Source organism: Schistocerca nitens, chromosome 5, assembly GCF_023898315.1.
Source record: "Schistocerca nitens isolate TAMUIC-IGC-003100 chromosome 5, iqSchNite1.1, whole genome shotgun sequence".
NCBI classification, from domain to species: domain Eukaryota; kingdom Metazoa; phylum Arthropoda; class Insecta; order Orthoptera; family Acrididae; genus Schistocerca; species Schistocerca nitens.
This window is the reverse complement of record NC_064618.1, coordinates 716,400,493-716,417,576: the sequence shown is the minus strand read 5'-3', so window position 1 is coordinate 716,417,576 and position 17,084 is coordinate 716,400,493.

The window sequence follows — 17,084 nt, the reverse complement described above, 5'->3', positions numbered from 1 at the left end:
TGATATCAATTAGTAAAAGTAACTTCCTGTTGCACTGCTTGACTACTGCTAAGGAAGAACTGACGCTTGGTAAGGAACAACCGACAATTACTACGAAACAACGTACCAATAGTAGTAAAAGGAAATGTAGAGGACGGGAGGTGTTAGTTAGAGTGAAGTCTTTGGACATACACTCTGAGTGCATTCAACAGTTCATGGAACATAGTGTTTGACGAAGGTTGGTGTGGAACCAATTAGTGCAACATTCCGTGTGGTACAGTAGCACGTCTGCAAGACGTAATTTGAGCGCTTAAGACGTAGGACAAGGAATTAGACGGCTGTAAGTCAATCGAAGTGTCATTACTGTAGCCACATGAATGGTATGTCCAAATCGAGATTATAAAAGACCACTGGATGTGGAAATGCTATGCGAAAGCGTGCTCATGGTCGTGGATGGATCACTACACCTCAAAAGATCCGATACATAGCCCCAGTATCAAAAAGCAACATATGTCTTACTCCTAGGCAGATCGCTACCGATCTTGCAATCGCTAACGTTACACTTGTCTCTGCCTGAACCATTTCACGGCGTTTAAATCAGGCCGGTTTGTATGTTCGGAGCCTGTGAAATGGATGCGACCTCAACTATGCAATCGTCGAGAAAGGGTTCTTCGGTTTAGGTCGCACGTTGGTTGTAGTCAAAAACAGTGGTCGAGAGTAATATTCTCGTCGAATTTCGCTTCACTGTTGCAAGGTGTTTTGGCCACCAGTTAGTGTGGAGAGAAAAAGTGGGAGAGGGGACGCATTACACACCACAGAAACATCACGAACGTCATCGGCATGGCCTAGGCGTTATGGTATGGGCAAGTACTGTGTACAATGGCTGAACCCCTCTGCACATATTTGCACGAGGAACACAGCGGTGTTGCGGGAAGATAATCTTGAATCACATCCGTCTGTTTAGTGGTGCTGTAGGCTCCGAAACTCTGTTATTAGGTGACAATGCCCGCCCACACAGGTCCACTGAAGTGTCGAACATAATTTTAAAATAAAGATTTTCAACGTTTTGATTAACCTGCGCACTCCACGGGGCATGACTGGGATGCTCGTGGCAAACATCTTGCCCAACGGGTCCTCCTCCCAACAGTTCGGCAGGCAGCACGAAAAACAGGTGCTAAATGGTCTTTAGTGTCCGAGGAGGGCCTATTCCTAACTGAGACCTTTATGTTGCGAGTGGAACCTTTGTCAAACGTGAGCGTTACGTAGTGTACCAATGCATGCACAAGAGGTATATTAAATAACGTGTGGGTGTGAACAGTTTTCTGTCGGACGAACTATGGGTACGATTGATCAGCACTGTTTTGAGCACGAAGGATAGTTTCTCCTTCAGTACCCTGAGAAGTCAGCATTAGCAAAGCATGCTCTAAAAACGGACATCGTATTGCTTTCGACGAGACATCTGTCATTACACGGTCTAGTAGTTTCTGAGACAGGATAGTAAAAGAAGTGATCGAGACAAAAATTTGTGACAACACGTTCTGTAAAGATGGCGGCCTGCAGCTAAGTACGGCTTGATTGCCGGCCATTGGAAGGCTGAAGCGGGCGCAGCGGGCACCCAACGTGATCATTACCTTACATGGCGCTGGAGCGAAAATCCAGTGACGTCACATAAGGTAGCGTAGCTGTGTAAGGACGGTAGCAGCAATCAAAAGACGGTTACCGCTTGACCACGACTGAGGAGTACACAGCCAGAAGCTCAAGAATTTGAAGCCACTTGACGTGACTGCAAGCTCGAGATAATTTTATCGTGAACGCTTTGTAGGTCTATTATCCTCGTGGCGAAATCTGTACCATTTTTCCTTATAAGTATACTACTCAACGTGTTTTACGTATGTTCTGTGTTTCATGTCGTCCATCATTGCCTCTGATTATTACTATCGAACAAGCCTCTGTTTCTTAGCAATTGTATATTAAACAATGTCAGACACATAGCTACAGTCTAAGAACTTAGTACTTTAAATCGGTATAGGTAAACGATCCAGAAGGAAGGTTATAGGAGCACGAAATTTTTTGAACTCGTTGTTCTATGTGATTTTAAATAGTTCTCCAATGAAATAAAGAACCCTCAGCATAAATAATTATCCTGTAGGAATTAGCAAAGCGTAAAATGCTCTGTAGGTAATAAGAACTAAGAAAACTTTTTCGATGAAGGAACTTTGATATTTTCTAGGTAAGTGTTGTCCAGAAGTCAACGGCAAAAAGATAATTTTCTTTAATCTAAGAGTGAAGATAAAGCACGTGGAGATGCTCCACTTTGCTACGATTTAGACGTACATATACATATATAGCTTGCAGATCACTGATATGCGCTATTCATTCGAACAGCCTAAAAAGAAACGTGATATCCTGAGAGAGAGACACAGGATTAACGACCACTGCCCTTGAGTAATAGCAAGACGGTGTTAATTAAGCCAATTTTCCCACTGATGTATAAATGGCTGACTGGACCTTCACTTCGATTTTACGAAAACAGTATACCAATAAGCAAACCACAAATACACACAAAATACTGTAAGGTGCGCATTTTCACTTATTTGGTACGGTGCAACTTTAATTAAAATTATAGACCCTTACGCCCCTTACTGCAGACGATGAGACCTATATCTTTTAGCAGGAAATAATTGCGGGTGATCTCTAACTAGTATAACATAGCTCCTCAAAATCGGTAGTCGGTAGATCCAATGTGTAGGCTAAGGGGGCGGGGGGATGGAGGCGACCTTTTCCTCTACATGTGACACAAGCTTCTTTTCAGTATGTGTCCACTTATGAGTTGATGTTGCTTCACCTCTCGCCTCGATGCATGCACCGATTCGTTTGGATAGGCTTTCAAAAAACCATTTTATTCTCTCTTCAGGCAACCGGACTCACAACTCCTTGACGTCCTGGATAATGTCAGTGATATGAGGTTGACATATGAGGTAATCGGACGCATTTGCTTTTGGGAACAAGTCTACGTATCATGCTGGCCGCAGGAGACTTCAGTATCCGTGAGACTACTCATGGATACCTGTGGCATGTGTGGCCATACGTTGTCCTGCTCAAAATTGACGCCACAATACTGTCACATGAGAGGTAACTCATGATGATGAAGGGTATACGTGACATACCGTATGTACGGCCATTGTCCTCGAATAATTGGCAGACTGTCTGTGTTTATTAGGCCCGTTTTATACTAATATTGCAAGCCTGCCTGCCCTTCCAATTCAATTTCATAAAACCAATACAAAAACAAGTAAACCACGACTCCACAGAAAGTAAAGTTTACTGATTTTACATTGAGTTGGTAAGGTACAACTTTGCGCTTCAGATGATTAAAGCTATTGACCCTCATGCTCCCGCTACGATTGTAGAGACTTACATATTCTAGCAGGAGGTACTTTCGAGTTGTTCCTATTTAGTATACAATAGCTAGAACCTTGCGGGCTTTCAAATAAGATGTGGCCCTCAACTATGTACCCTCACACTCAGTGTTGAAATATTAAAAGATTCGGCTGGTTTCGTTGTCTAGGGGCTGGGATAGGTAGTTGCCGTATTACAAGCCAAATACTACTGAGTCTACAGTATACAATATGAATATGCATTTGAATCGAGTGGTTGAAGGTTCCTATCACTCAGCAATTGCGAATGTAACGTATAAATTTATAAATGAAAGACTGCAGTTAAATAAAATCTGCGGGTATTATCTTAACGACTTTAAATGATGAGTGCAATAGTAGAAGTACTTTTGAGAATGCGGTATATTTCTGCAAAACACTTATTGTTGTCTATGGTCCAGCAATTAAATAAAAACAAGTTGAATAAAAGGGAAACTATAGATTCCTTTTTCACGTAATTAGCTATGAACAACAACATAGCTCACGAGATATTCACTTCTCAACACATGCTACGTCTTCAATGCAGAAACCACGGAAATCAAAGAAGAGCACTTGTAAACATTTCTATCTCTCGCGACCACGCGCAAACTGCTCCACTGTCCAAGACTTTCTCCGTGACCGTGTGTCCGTTGCGCCGTTGCAACCCTCGCGCTGCACTGTTCAGGACACCCCATGTCCTCTCCGGAAACGATCCTCCTCCCCCACATCCATACAGTCTCTCCACTCACGAGCGCTGTGATTGGCTAGAGCACTCCCACCATGTCTTCAAGCCAACGTACATTCACAAACATAACGAAACACTTTCGAAATACTGGATTTACATTCAAAGAACTTGAAATTAAATAAATGTTCCTACAGCTGGACCATAAAAACGCTCTAACACACGTTATTAAACACATAAACAAATTGAATAGACATGTATCAAAGGAATACCAAACAAAATTATGCCAGTAACCTAACGTCTCGGTCCTTTCTAAAACACACTAAATAACTCACCAATTTCTTTATGAATAGCATATATCGGATATATACAAAGACACAGATGAATAAATATATTTTTAAGCATGCTGCTACCGTTTTCCCGTGTAACTGTGGAGTACTTACGGCCTGCTGCAATGCATAGTAATAGGCCACTTTCACCTCCAATAATTCATGTACTATTCAAGTTACATGCCTGTAATTTATATCAATTAAGGTTTACACTAATAGCTTTCTAAAGACAAGTCGATCGATGAAATCGGATGAACCGTTTATACTTTGGAAATTCGTTGCTGGGTGTTATGGGTGTTACTTGTATAATCTACAGTCAGATACTAAACTTTAAACTAATGAAGATATTGAAAATCTGTTTACACCATCAGAATCGTTGTGCAAATGATTTTAATGTACATGTTTCTTTTTGAGGTATCATGATTCATCTGGCTACAATTAATTTCTACACAAATTGTGAAATATTTGCCATTAACGTTTCACAAGTCCGCCATCTTTGGCGCTCCCTGCATGTCTCCTTCATCGACACAGCGTCACCACGGAATTCCCAGCCACGTGGCCGATGGATCCCGGCTAATGTTCGGCACCACGTAGTTGCTGACGAGCCGTAGCTGGACCACCAAGAGTCCCCAGCGTGGCCACACCAACTCCGAACATTTTCAGAGCGCCACAACTCGCCTGTTACCTGACAAGCTAGAGCATTGAATTAATTTGTAATGTCTAGCACATCTTCCTAATAAGAAGGTGACACACTTTAAATTCCCGGCCGCGATACAAATTTTAATTCACCGTTTCAGTTTCTATCCGTATCAAAGACCAAATTGAGGTACTTATGCCTCCTGGAAAATGTAATTCCATCAAATCAATAGATCTTTGGTGTGACGCCATGTGCGCTGGATTGCTGTTGAAATCACTTTTCAATATTTTATGAACCTTCAGTGTTCAGTTACTTATTTTAAAGCTTATTTCTGTTAATATTTTATGTAAAAGTAACTTATTAATGGATTTTTATTCATCTCAGTCTTTCTTCCTGTGTTATTGACTCAAGTGGACTGTTATTTTAAAGTGTGTTTATATCGTTTGTCCAAGCCTCACGCCTCAGTGGTTTGTTTACATTTGGTGGCGTTCAGTTGCTGCTGTAACGATTATAAGCTAAGTTCTAACAAAGTTATTTGTGCACGGTTATACAGTTATTAAATTTAATAGTTTTCAGTGGTGTTTCGTGCTGTTTGTATCGAAATAACGGTCTAAAAAAACTTTTGGAAACTTTCGCTAGCTGTGTTTTTTAGAGTTTTCTGTGTGTTGAAGTAGTTTAGTAAATATCGTGCTATAGTTTTCAGCTGACGTTTCTTATTGTTTCTAGTGAAATGTTTCAGTTAAAATTTAATTCAGTGTTTTAACTTCGTTGAGTGTTCTAGTGACCGCTTGAATTTTAGGTTTTAGCTAATAAATTTTGGAAGTTCTGTTGATATTGGTATTAGCTGTGATGTAGCAGTATTAATACAAGTAGTTGCTTTCTTTGTAGACAGGGAATTTCTAGACCACTATTGTTAGTTCCATAAAAAGTTCTACTGGTGTAACTGAACTTAAATAACGTGGAAGTATAGTTTTTTTCACTAAATCAAAAATTTTACCATAAGTGAGAAGTGTGGGCTCTATCGTAGGTTTGTGAGTAGCAGGTTATGGTGTGGGATTTGACTCAAAGTATTTTCGTTGGGGGGAATGCAGTGGGGAAGCCAGTGGGCATTCTGGAGAGATCCTGTCCTGGGAATGCAGAATCTGCAGTAGAAATAAGCTGATAGAGGAGCAGGAGTATAAGATCTGTGCCCTTCATGTGTAGTTACAACGCACAAAGGAGGAACTAGATAGAGGAGGGTGAAGGGTAGTGGGGAATGGGAACTGGCAGTAGGCTAGAAGGCAGCTAGGAGGAGGGGGAGGGATTCAGACAGTTATACTTTGCGTACATGCAATAGATTTGACCAGCTGTCAGAGCTGAGTAGAGAGGAGCCTCCTGTATCTGTAGATGTAGGGAACATGCAGCAGTCCTCAACAGTTAGAAGGCCTAGGTCAGTTGCAAAGTCTGACAGAAAGAAGAAGATACTGCTGCTAGGAAGTTCGCATGGTAGAGGTGTGGGCCAGCAGTTGCAGGATGTGTTGGGAAGTGAGTACCATGTCACCAGCATTGTGAAGCCTAGTGCAGGGTTGGCTCAGGTGACTGACAGCGTAGGGGAGCTATGTAGGAATTTTACGAAGGAGGATCAGGTAGTGATAGTGGATGGACCAGAGAACACTCTTGATAGGGATGGGGAATATGATGTATGCGGTGATCTGGTAAGGATAGCTACTCAAACTTGAAGTACTGTTGTGTACTAGTAGTTGGTGTTAGAACTGCACATTTTTAAAGTAGAAGACAGCTGATATGTATACCTGCTTAAAGGAAGTCCCTCTAACTAAGGGTTCAACTTAAGAGGATGTCTTGTTTCCAAGTAGAGAAGGAATTAGCATATTTGCCACACAAGGTAGCCGCGCAGTCATAGGCATCTTGTCACGGTTCACGTGGCTTTCCCCGTCAGAGGTTCTCGTCCTCCCTCGGGCATGGTTGTGTATTTTGTACTTAGTGTAACTTAGATAAAGTAGTGTGTAAGCCTAGGAACCGATGACCTCAGAAGTTTGGTCCCATAAGAACGAACCACAGATTTTCCAAAAAATTAGCATATTTCATCAAAATGTAAGAGGTATTAGAGATTAATTTAGTGAATTGCTTATAGATGTTGGCTCTGAAATTATTGGTATATCGTTGAACCACTTAAATAATTTGACAATTTAGAGGCTTCCTTTACCAGGATACAGATTAGCTGCCTGTTTTCCTAGGAGTTCCTTCCGGGGTGGGGGAGTGGCTATGTACGTAAAAAACAGTATTCCATTTGAGTCCGTAGACGTTTCATGACACTGCACTCAACAGATATTTGAATGTTGTGCAGGGGCAGTTGAATGTAGTGAAACTAAACTTCTTATTGTTTTTGTTTATAGGTCGCCTAACTCGGACTTCACAGCATTTTTGCTCAAGCTAGAGGAGGTTCTTGATCCACTTTGCAGGAAATACCAGAAATTAGGTTATTTGGTGACTTCAATTTAAATTTTGTGTACTGTGATGCAAGAAAAAGGATGTTGGTAGATATCTTAAATTCATATGATCTGACGCAGACTGCATTTTTTCCATCTAGGGTGCAGGGGAACAGAAGCACAGCCATAGACAATATTTTTATTCATTCTTCGTTACTAGCTGGGCATTCTGTTAGTAAAAACGTGAATGACCTTTCAGACCATGATGCACAAATTTTAGCACCAAAAGGCTTTTGTACTCAAACAAATGTCACATATAATTACAAACTATGTAGGAAATTTATTCAAACAGCAATAGCGAGTTTTTCAAACCTTGTCCAGGAATAAGAGTGGCAGGATATTTATACTGCCGATAACATAGATGATACATATAATTCTTTCCTTAACACATTTCTCATGCTCATCTAGAGTTGCTTTCCATTAAGAAGTTCTAAAAGTGGTAATAGCAGTAATAGAGAGCCCGGGTTGCTGACTAGTGGGATAAGGACATTATGTATAACAAAGCGGGAATTATATCAAAATGTTAGAAGTTGTCACAATGAAGCTACAGTAGCTAATTACAAACAGTATTGTGAGGTGCTTAAAATGTTATTAGGAAAGTAAAGAGTCTCTGGTAGGGAAATAGAATAGCTAATTCGAAGGATAAAATTAAAACCGTATGGTCAGTTGTGATGGAAGTATCTGCTCAGCAGCGTAAGGTCAGCGATATAAAGTCAGTTCGTAGTAAAAATATTTCTGTTATTAAGGAATCAGATATATGTACAGTATTTAACAATCATTTTCTGAACATTGCTGGCGAATTAAATAAAAATTTAGTTTCTACGGAATCATATAATTTTCTTGACAAATGCCATTCCGAGATTGATGTCTGTAATACTCCTCTGTGATACAGACAAGGGGGAGATAGGGTCAATAATAAAATCACTGAAGACTATGGACTCTCATGAATATGATAGAGTGTCTAACAGAATGTTAAAGTACTGTGAGGCACATGCTATCCCTGTATTTAGCCATATTTGTAATTTTTCCATTAGGAATGGTCAGTTTCCTGAACGATGGAAGTACTCAGTAGTAATGCCGCTTTATAAAAAGGGAGATAGGGATAATGCAGACAATTTTAGACCTATTTCTATGCCATCAGTGTTTGCTAAAGTTATTGAAACGTTGTGTATGTAAGGTTGGTTGATCATTTTATATCACACGATTTGCTATCAAATGTACAGTTTGGCTTTAGAAGACGTTCAACAACTGAAAACGCAATATTCCCTTTTCTCTGTGAGGTACTGGGTGAGTTAAAGAAAAAGTTTAGAACGCTAGGCATATGTTTTGATTCAACTAAGGTCTTTGGTTGTGTCGATCACAAAATATTACTCCAGAATCCTCATGAGTGACTCCTATTCTGTCGAGGAATTCCTTGAAAAATTAAGCTGATTCTTGTTGTATTACTGATTGCATTTATTTAAACTTATGGACTGACTTTTTTCGGGTTCATAAACATTTTATTTTTATCTGTTATTACTTTTATGTTGTAATTTGATGTACTGACACGTTCCATGACCTTGAGATTTACTCCTCAATTTGTTCCTAAGGAACTTGACGTGTAAATAAAATGAAATAAGTAAATAGAGTTAACACTAATGGCGGAGGTGCGGAGGTCTACATTCCTCTCTTACACCCTGCTTAATACGAGAACTTCGTTGATGGTTTTTCAGTCTTATTATTCCTTCTTGGCTCTTGTACATGTTTTATATCATCCCTCCCTCCAGTTCCTCAGACATTCGAACTTCTTGCACCACTAGACATCGTCGAACGCTTCTTCCAAGTCTAGTCCTATGAACAAGTCGTGTTCGTCTAGTTCTATGAACAAGTCGTGTTTTTCTTTAGTCTTGCATTCATTATCAGCCGCAACGACATAATCATTTATCTGGTGCCCTTACGTTTCCTAAAGCCAATGTGACCGTTATCTAACATGTCCTGAATTTTCTTTTCCCTTCTTCTGTATATCGTTCTGATCAGAAACTTGGGTGTATGTGATGTTAAGGTGATTGTGCTCTACTTCTCGCTTTCGCCGACTTCGGAATTGTGTGGGTAATATTTTTGCTAACGTCGGATGGTATATCGACAGACTCATACGTTGTACAAACCAAAGTGAATAGTTGTTTCGTTGCCATTTCCGCTGGCCGGAGTGGCCGTCCGGTTCTAGGCGCTACAGTCTGGAGCCGTGCGGCCGCTACGGTCGCAGGTTCGAATCCTGCCTCGGCCATGGATGTGTGTGATGTCCTTAGGTTAGATAGGTTTAATTAGTTCTAAGTTCTAGGCGACTGATGATCTCAGAAGTTAAGTCGCATAGTGTTCAGAGCCATTTGAACCATTTTTTGCCATTTCCCAGAATGTTATTAGAAATTTTGATGGAATGTTATCCGTCACGTCTGCCTTATTTGATCTTAAGTCTTCCAAATCTCTATTAAACTCTGATGCTATCTCCTGTCTCCTTCCTATCGATACATGTTTTTTCCCTCTACACCATTCTTCCCTCACATAGAGACCTTCAGTCTACTCTCTCCACTTATCCACTCTTTCCACTGCATTTAACAATGGGTTTCCCACTGAACTCTTAATATTACCATTCTTGCTTTTATTTTCAGGGATGGTTGTTTAGATATTTCTATATGCTGAACCAGTCCTTCCGACAACCATTCCTTTCTCGATTTTTTACATTTTTCATACAGTCATACAGTCATTACGCCTTGGCTTCCATGCAGTTCCTATTTATTTCATTTCTAAGCGAGTTGCATTCCTCAATTTCCCTTAACACTTTTATTCTTCCTCCTATCATCAGTCAACTGAACTTCTGCTGGTACCCATGGCTTCTTGCAGTTATCTTCTACGCTTTTGTTTCCCTCTGCCGTAGGCACCCTTCATAGAGATGTCCAAATCGCTACAGCTGAACTATGTACAGAGGTATTCCTTATCGCAGAGTTTATAGGCTTAGAGAATTTCAACTGTATCTCTGCGTTTCTAAGTACTTCCATATCCCACTTCTTTGAATATTGATTCTTCCTGACTAGTCTCTTCAACTTCATCCTGTTCTTCATCACTATAAATTGTGATCTGAGTCTGTATCTGCTCTTGGGTACCTCTTACAATCCAGTATCTGATATCTGAGTCTGTCTAACCATGATGTAATCGAACTGAAAGCTTATCGCACTGTGTTGCTCTTAACATAAGTTAATTTAAGTAGTGTGTAAGTCTAGGGACCGATGACCTCAGCAGTTTGGTCCCTTGGGAATTCACACACATTTGCTTCCCGTATCTCCGGCGTTTTCCTAGTATACCTCCTCCTCTTGCACCTATGATAGCTTATAGTGGTAGCGTCTTCGATCAGTCGAATTGTTTTTATTCTAAATTTAAGCGGTGGTGAATTACGAAGGACATGATTTTGTAAGACGAGGAGGTATGCGTCAAAAGCATCATGGTCAGGAAAAGATACCGATTCCGAAATCAGATACTGTATTGCAAGGCGTACCCAGTAGCAGATATAGACTCAGATCACAATTTAGTAGTATTGCATCAGGGAAGCGAACTGCATTCTGTCAGTTTCCATTAAGGACACTTCGAGACCGCAGCACGGCTGATGTTGGGGATAGGGATCGAATGCCAACAGAGCTCTTGGACCAGATCATACAGAGCATTCCACATCACTGTACAGCATGTGTAACTCTTACGGATCTTGATAAAACTACATTTCCTCTTTCGCTTCATGATGATGTTTAACTTTTCGATACTTGGGTGTATTTGCCCCCTAGCTCCGCAGATGAAAAAGATATATGATGATATAAAAGTTATTTGTTTATATTAATGAGGATAATGGTTTGGAATTCGGTACAGGGAAAGGAGAAACAGAAGATGAATTGAGACGAAAGACGCAAAAGGCGAAGCCGCCTGGTAGAATTTTGCGCAGAGCACTTAATCATTGTAAACAGTTGGTTTGAGCCTCATGAAAGAGGGCTGGACATATTATTTACGAAATAGGGCAGCTTTCGAGTCTTTAATGTACTTCAATTTTTACCAGTACGAGTTTCGGGCTTTCAGCCATCTTCATTTGGCGTAATACATTTTTTTTATCTTCAGTAAGTGCATCGTAAAAGCATCAACTGCAATTTAGATGCTGCATCTGGCTTTCTACTATGGTTGTTGTTGATCCTTTATTCGAGTTTATGGATTTGGCACAAACACTTCTTCACTTGTGTCTTGCACAAAAACACTACGGAATCGGCCATATCGGAGACAGCGCTGTTTTTGTGCAAGATACAAGTGAAAAGTGTTTGTACCACATCTATAAACGCGAAATCCGGGATAACAACAATCGGATCAGAAAGGCCACCTGACGTGGGCAGATTTTTTTAAAAGTAATGTTATGTGGGCTTTCCAATCAACCGCAGTATAATTTAAAAGTTCGTTTGTAATATTGATTACCTGTACATAAACTATAATTCTTTAGTTTTTCCTTGAAATTTTAGGTTTGATACATAAATTTCAATGCAGTATCTTATGTAATTGTGCTCTTCGATGATATTTCTGCCAAATACAAAATAATTAATGTAATAAAAGCTTCCAAAATAGAAGTGGCATATTGTCCTTCTGATAAGAAAATGTAGTTCTGATTACTAGTTTCAAAAAGTTATTTTGTCATCTTCAGATCACTTTGTATTTCAAGTATCCGATGATTCGAAGATGGCAAAAATATAACTTTCCTGAAACTATCAATCAGGATGTAAACTGCCTATTGGCTTCTGTCTCGGGTTCTTCGGCCGACGTTCATCTAATGATTTTTCTGACGTTTCGCCAGCACGAGTGGCTGGCATTGTCAAAGCTTCACCCTCCATTGCCGGCAATGGAGGGTGAAGCTTTGACAATGCCAGCCACTCGTGCTGGCGAAACGTCAGAAAAATCATTAGATGAACGTCGGCCGAAGAACCCGAGACAGAAGCCAATAGGCAGTTTGTCAACAAGTGGCCACGAAAGCCTCAACAATTTTGAATCAGGATGTATATTAACCACGGTCTGGATAATAAAGCTTCTCTTTTGGAAACATTTTTACGTCGATATAGAGATCGCTCTCCTTCAGAAAAAGTCAAGTAATCACAAAGTGATTAAAAGTGGTTAAAAAGGAGAAATTAATGTTATCACCGTCTATTAAAATAACAGACTGACGTGGATAAAAGCAGACACTGAGCCTCTTTCTGCTACTATATGGTTCAGCACTGCCAACGTAAACTGGAAATAACGAAAACAACAGAAAGTGGAAATAGAAATTATTAATTATGCTCCTCAAACCCTCCTTTGTTTTAAAAGCGGCTGTATACCGCTTCATTATGCATTCTAGTTCCCAATAGCGTGTGCAGATAACAAGCTGCAACCGATGCTGTTAACTGGCTATGTTTATGTAAGCGCAAGAGCATTACAGCAGAGTGCAAGTAGGTGCTGAAATATAGAAAACAAATTACGCTCCGTCTGCTGCGGCCTTGCTGCCCACGTTATGTATACTACGAATACAAGAGGGCGAGTTTCGTGATGGACTCGTTTCCTTTAAATTAATAGCAACATACTCTAATGATAGAAGACTCAATAATGTGAGAGGTCACAAGGGTGACCCCATCTGACCTACATGCTCGTTAATTACTACCCTATACGTAAATATTTCTGTTTTTCGTTGCTGCCGTCTTTTATTTGGCTTTGCAGCAGTGCACCAAAGTAACCTTTTTGGACTCGAGTACTGTGTTTGTTTTGGCAAAGTTTGTTTTTCATTCATTATTCCTTTGTTGGAGTTTTTCATTGCCTATACCGTTAAAAAAGCCATAATTATTGCCTGTTTCAAAAATAGCAAGCATTACTAAATGGATAGCAAACTGAGCTCATTGGAAACAATTGTTATGTCCGTTGTGAATCTCCTCCTTGTCTTCGAATATGCAGGCGCACGTCTTCCTTCTCACTGACAGACGTGAAGATCGGCTAGTTTGCGGTGTTCATAGCATACAGTTTATAGTTAACCATATTTACGTGATCAGCCGCTGCTACGCGCCATGAGGTATATTGCGGAGGATCAATATGTATGTGGATGTATATGTACTTTATATCGTGACAGAAGGGTAGCAGCAAGTTTTTCAGCCGACCATTCCTTAATTGTAAGTGACGATGGGACGAATAAAATATATGTTTCCAGTTTTGTGTTGTGACTGAGTTCTGCCTGTATTGTTGGTAGGAGATAACGAAAAGATGACCAGTCACATTCTCCGGAGTCTCTTTCTGGCGTCTTTCCTTGTCCTGTATTCGAATTTTAGTGGTACATGTTAAGACACAAGTTGTATTAACTTGTTGCAGTTTTCACAAGTTGAGAGCTAATATGTATACTAATACGTGGAAGAGCGAGGGAGAGGAAATGTGATTACAAGCAGATTTTCGATTTTTAGGCATTTTATGTATATGAATCACATTAATCTGCAAAATACACATTAATCTAAAAAATACTAACACGAATTCTATACAGACGAATGAAAAAACTGGTAGAAGCCGACCTCGGGGAAGATCAGTTTGGATTCCGTAGAAATATTGGAACACGTGAGGCAATACTGACCTTACGACTTATCTTAGAAGAAAGATTAAGGAAAGGCAAACCTAGGTTTATAGCATTTGTACTTAGAGAAAGCTTTTGACAGTGTTGACTGGAATATTCTCTTTCAAATTCTAAAGGTGGCAGGGGTAAAATACAGAGAGCGAAAGGTTATTTACAATTTGTACAGAAACCAGATGGCAGTTATAAGAGTCGAGGGGCATGAAAAAGTAGCAGTGGTAGGGAAGGGAGAGAGACAGGGTTGTAGCCTATTCAATTAGTATTTTGCAGCTGTAATTTATTAAACTGATAGTTCGGTAATTTTCACATCTGTCAACCCTGCTTTCTTTGGGATTAGAATTATTATATTCTTCTTGAAGTCTGAGGGTATTTCGCCTGTCTCATACAACTTGCTCACTAGATGGTAGAGTTTTCTCAGGACTGGCTCTCCCAAGGCTTTCAGTAGTTCTAATGGAATGTTGTCTACTCCCGGGGCCTTGTTTCGACTCTGGTCTTTCAGTGCTTTGTCAAACTCTTCACTCAGTTTCGTATCTCCCATTTCATCTTCATCTACATCCTCTTCCATTTTCATAATATTGTCCTCAAGTACATCGCCCTTGTATAGAGCCTCTATATACTCCTTCCACCTTTCTGCTTTCCCTTCTTTGCTTAGAACTGGGTTTCCATCTGAGCTCTTGATATTCATACAAGTGGTTCTCTTTTCTCTAAAGGTCTCTTTAATTTTCCTGTAGGCAGTATCTGTCTTATCCCTAGTGAGATAAGCCTCTACAGTCTTACATTTGTCCTATAGCCATCCCTGCTTAGCCATTTTGCACTTCTTGTGGATGTCATTTTTGAGACGTTTGTATTCCTTTTTTGCCTGCTTCATTTACTGCATTTTTATATTTTCTCCTTTCATCAATTAAATTCAATATATCTTCTGTAACCCATGGATTTCTACTAGCCCTCGTCTTTTTACCCATTTGATCCTCTACTGCCTTCACTACTTCATCCCTCAAAGCTACCCATTCTTCTTCTACTGCATTTCTTTCCCCCATTCGTGACAATCGTTCCCTTATGTTCTCCCTGAAACTCTATACAACCTCTGGTTTAGTCAGTTTATCCAGGTCCCATCTCCTTAAATTCCGACCTTTTTGCAGTTTTTTTCAGTTTAATCCACAGTTCATAACCAATAGATTGTGGTCAGAGTCCACATCTGCCCCTGGTAATGTCTTACAATTTAAAAGCTGGTTCCTAAATTTCTGTCTTATCATTATATAATCTATCTGATACCTTCTACTATCTCCAGGCTTCTTCCATGTATGCAACCTTCTTTTATGATTCATGAACCAAGTGTTAGCTATGATTAAGTTACGCTCTGTGCAAAATTCTACCAGACGGCTTCGTCTTTCATTTCTTACCCCCAATCCATATTCACCTACTATGTTTCTTTCTCTCCCTTTACCTACCCTCGAATTCCAGTCACCAATGACTATTAAACTTTCGTCTTCCTTCACTACCTGAATAATTTCTTTTATCTCATCATACATTTCATCAATTTCTTCATCATCTGAAGAGCTAGTTGGCATATGAACTTGTACTACTGTAGTAGGCGTGGTCTTCGTGTCTATCTTGGCCACAATAATGCGTTCATTATGCTGTTTGTAGTAGCTTACCCGCACTCCTATTTTTTTATTCACTATTAAACCTACTCCTGCTTTACCCCTATTTGATTTTGTATTTACTACCCTATATTCACCTGACCAAAAGTCTTGTTCCTCCTGCCACCGAACTTCACTAATTCCCACTATAGCTAACTTTATTCTATCCATTTCCCTTTTTAAATTTTCTAACCAACATGCCCGATTAAGAGATCTGACATTCCACTCTCCGATCCGTAGAACGCCAGTTTTCTTTCTCCTGATAATAACGTCCTCTTGAGTAGTCCCCGCCCGGAGATCCGAGTAGGGGACTATTTTACCTCCGGAATATTTTACTCAAGAAGACGCCATTATTATTTAACCACACAGTAAAGCTGCATGCGCTCGGGAAAAACTAATGCTATAGCTTCCCCTTAGTTTCAGCCGATCGCAATACCAGCATAGCAAGGCAGTTTTGGTTAGTGTTACAAGGCCATGTCAGTCAATCATCCAGACTGTTGCCCCTGCAACTACTGAAAAGGCTGCTGCCCCTCTTCAGGAACCACACGTTTGTCTGGCCTCTCAACAGATACCCCTCCGTTGTGGTTGCACCTATGGTACGGCCATCCGTATCGCTGAAGCTCACAAACCTCCCCACCAACGGCAAGGTCCATGGTTCATGGGGGGGATAGATTACGTTCGCTTTTTCTGATGCTTTACTTCGTGATCGTGTCTGTACTTCACTTTTCGATCTAATTAGGTCTCTTTTAAGGTAAAGCTTAGTAGAACCCTGACTGATTAATCCACATTGATTGTAAGTTGGAGGTATCTGCTAGCTTGCATGTTATTCAGTGAATCAGTGAATGCACTATATTAGTCAAATACTATGTCAGGCGTAAATCATTTAATTAGTGACAGTTGGAAAACCATTTATGGTGATACTCTTGAATAAGGTTTCCACGGTTTCCCGAAGCAAGGACCGTCTTTCCGATTGCTTTTAATGAAGTGGTTTAGGGAGACTGTAGTTGGTTTCTCACACTGGGTGACGGAAATGAAACGCTTTCCGCACAGATTAATGGAAGCTTCTGTAAGTCGCACACATGCTGAAATTTAATTAAATGTAGGTTTAAATGATTATTAGCTCATTAATAACAATAGACTGATTTCTGAAACACCAAGACACTGATGCAAATATTTTTTATGAAAATTAAAACGGAGCTAGGTGATGGAACCATGAAAACCCTGCGTCACGTTTACATGGATGGAATTTAGAATGCTCTTCCTCCTGATCTGATTTCGCAAGTATTC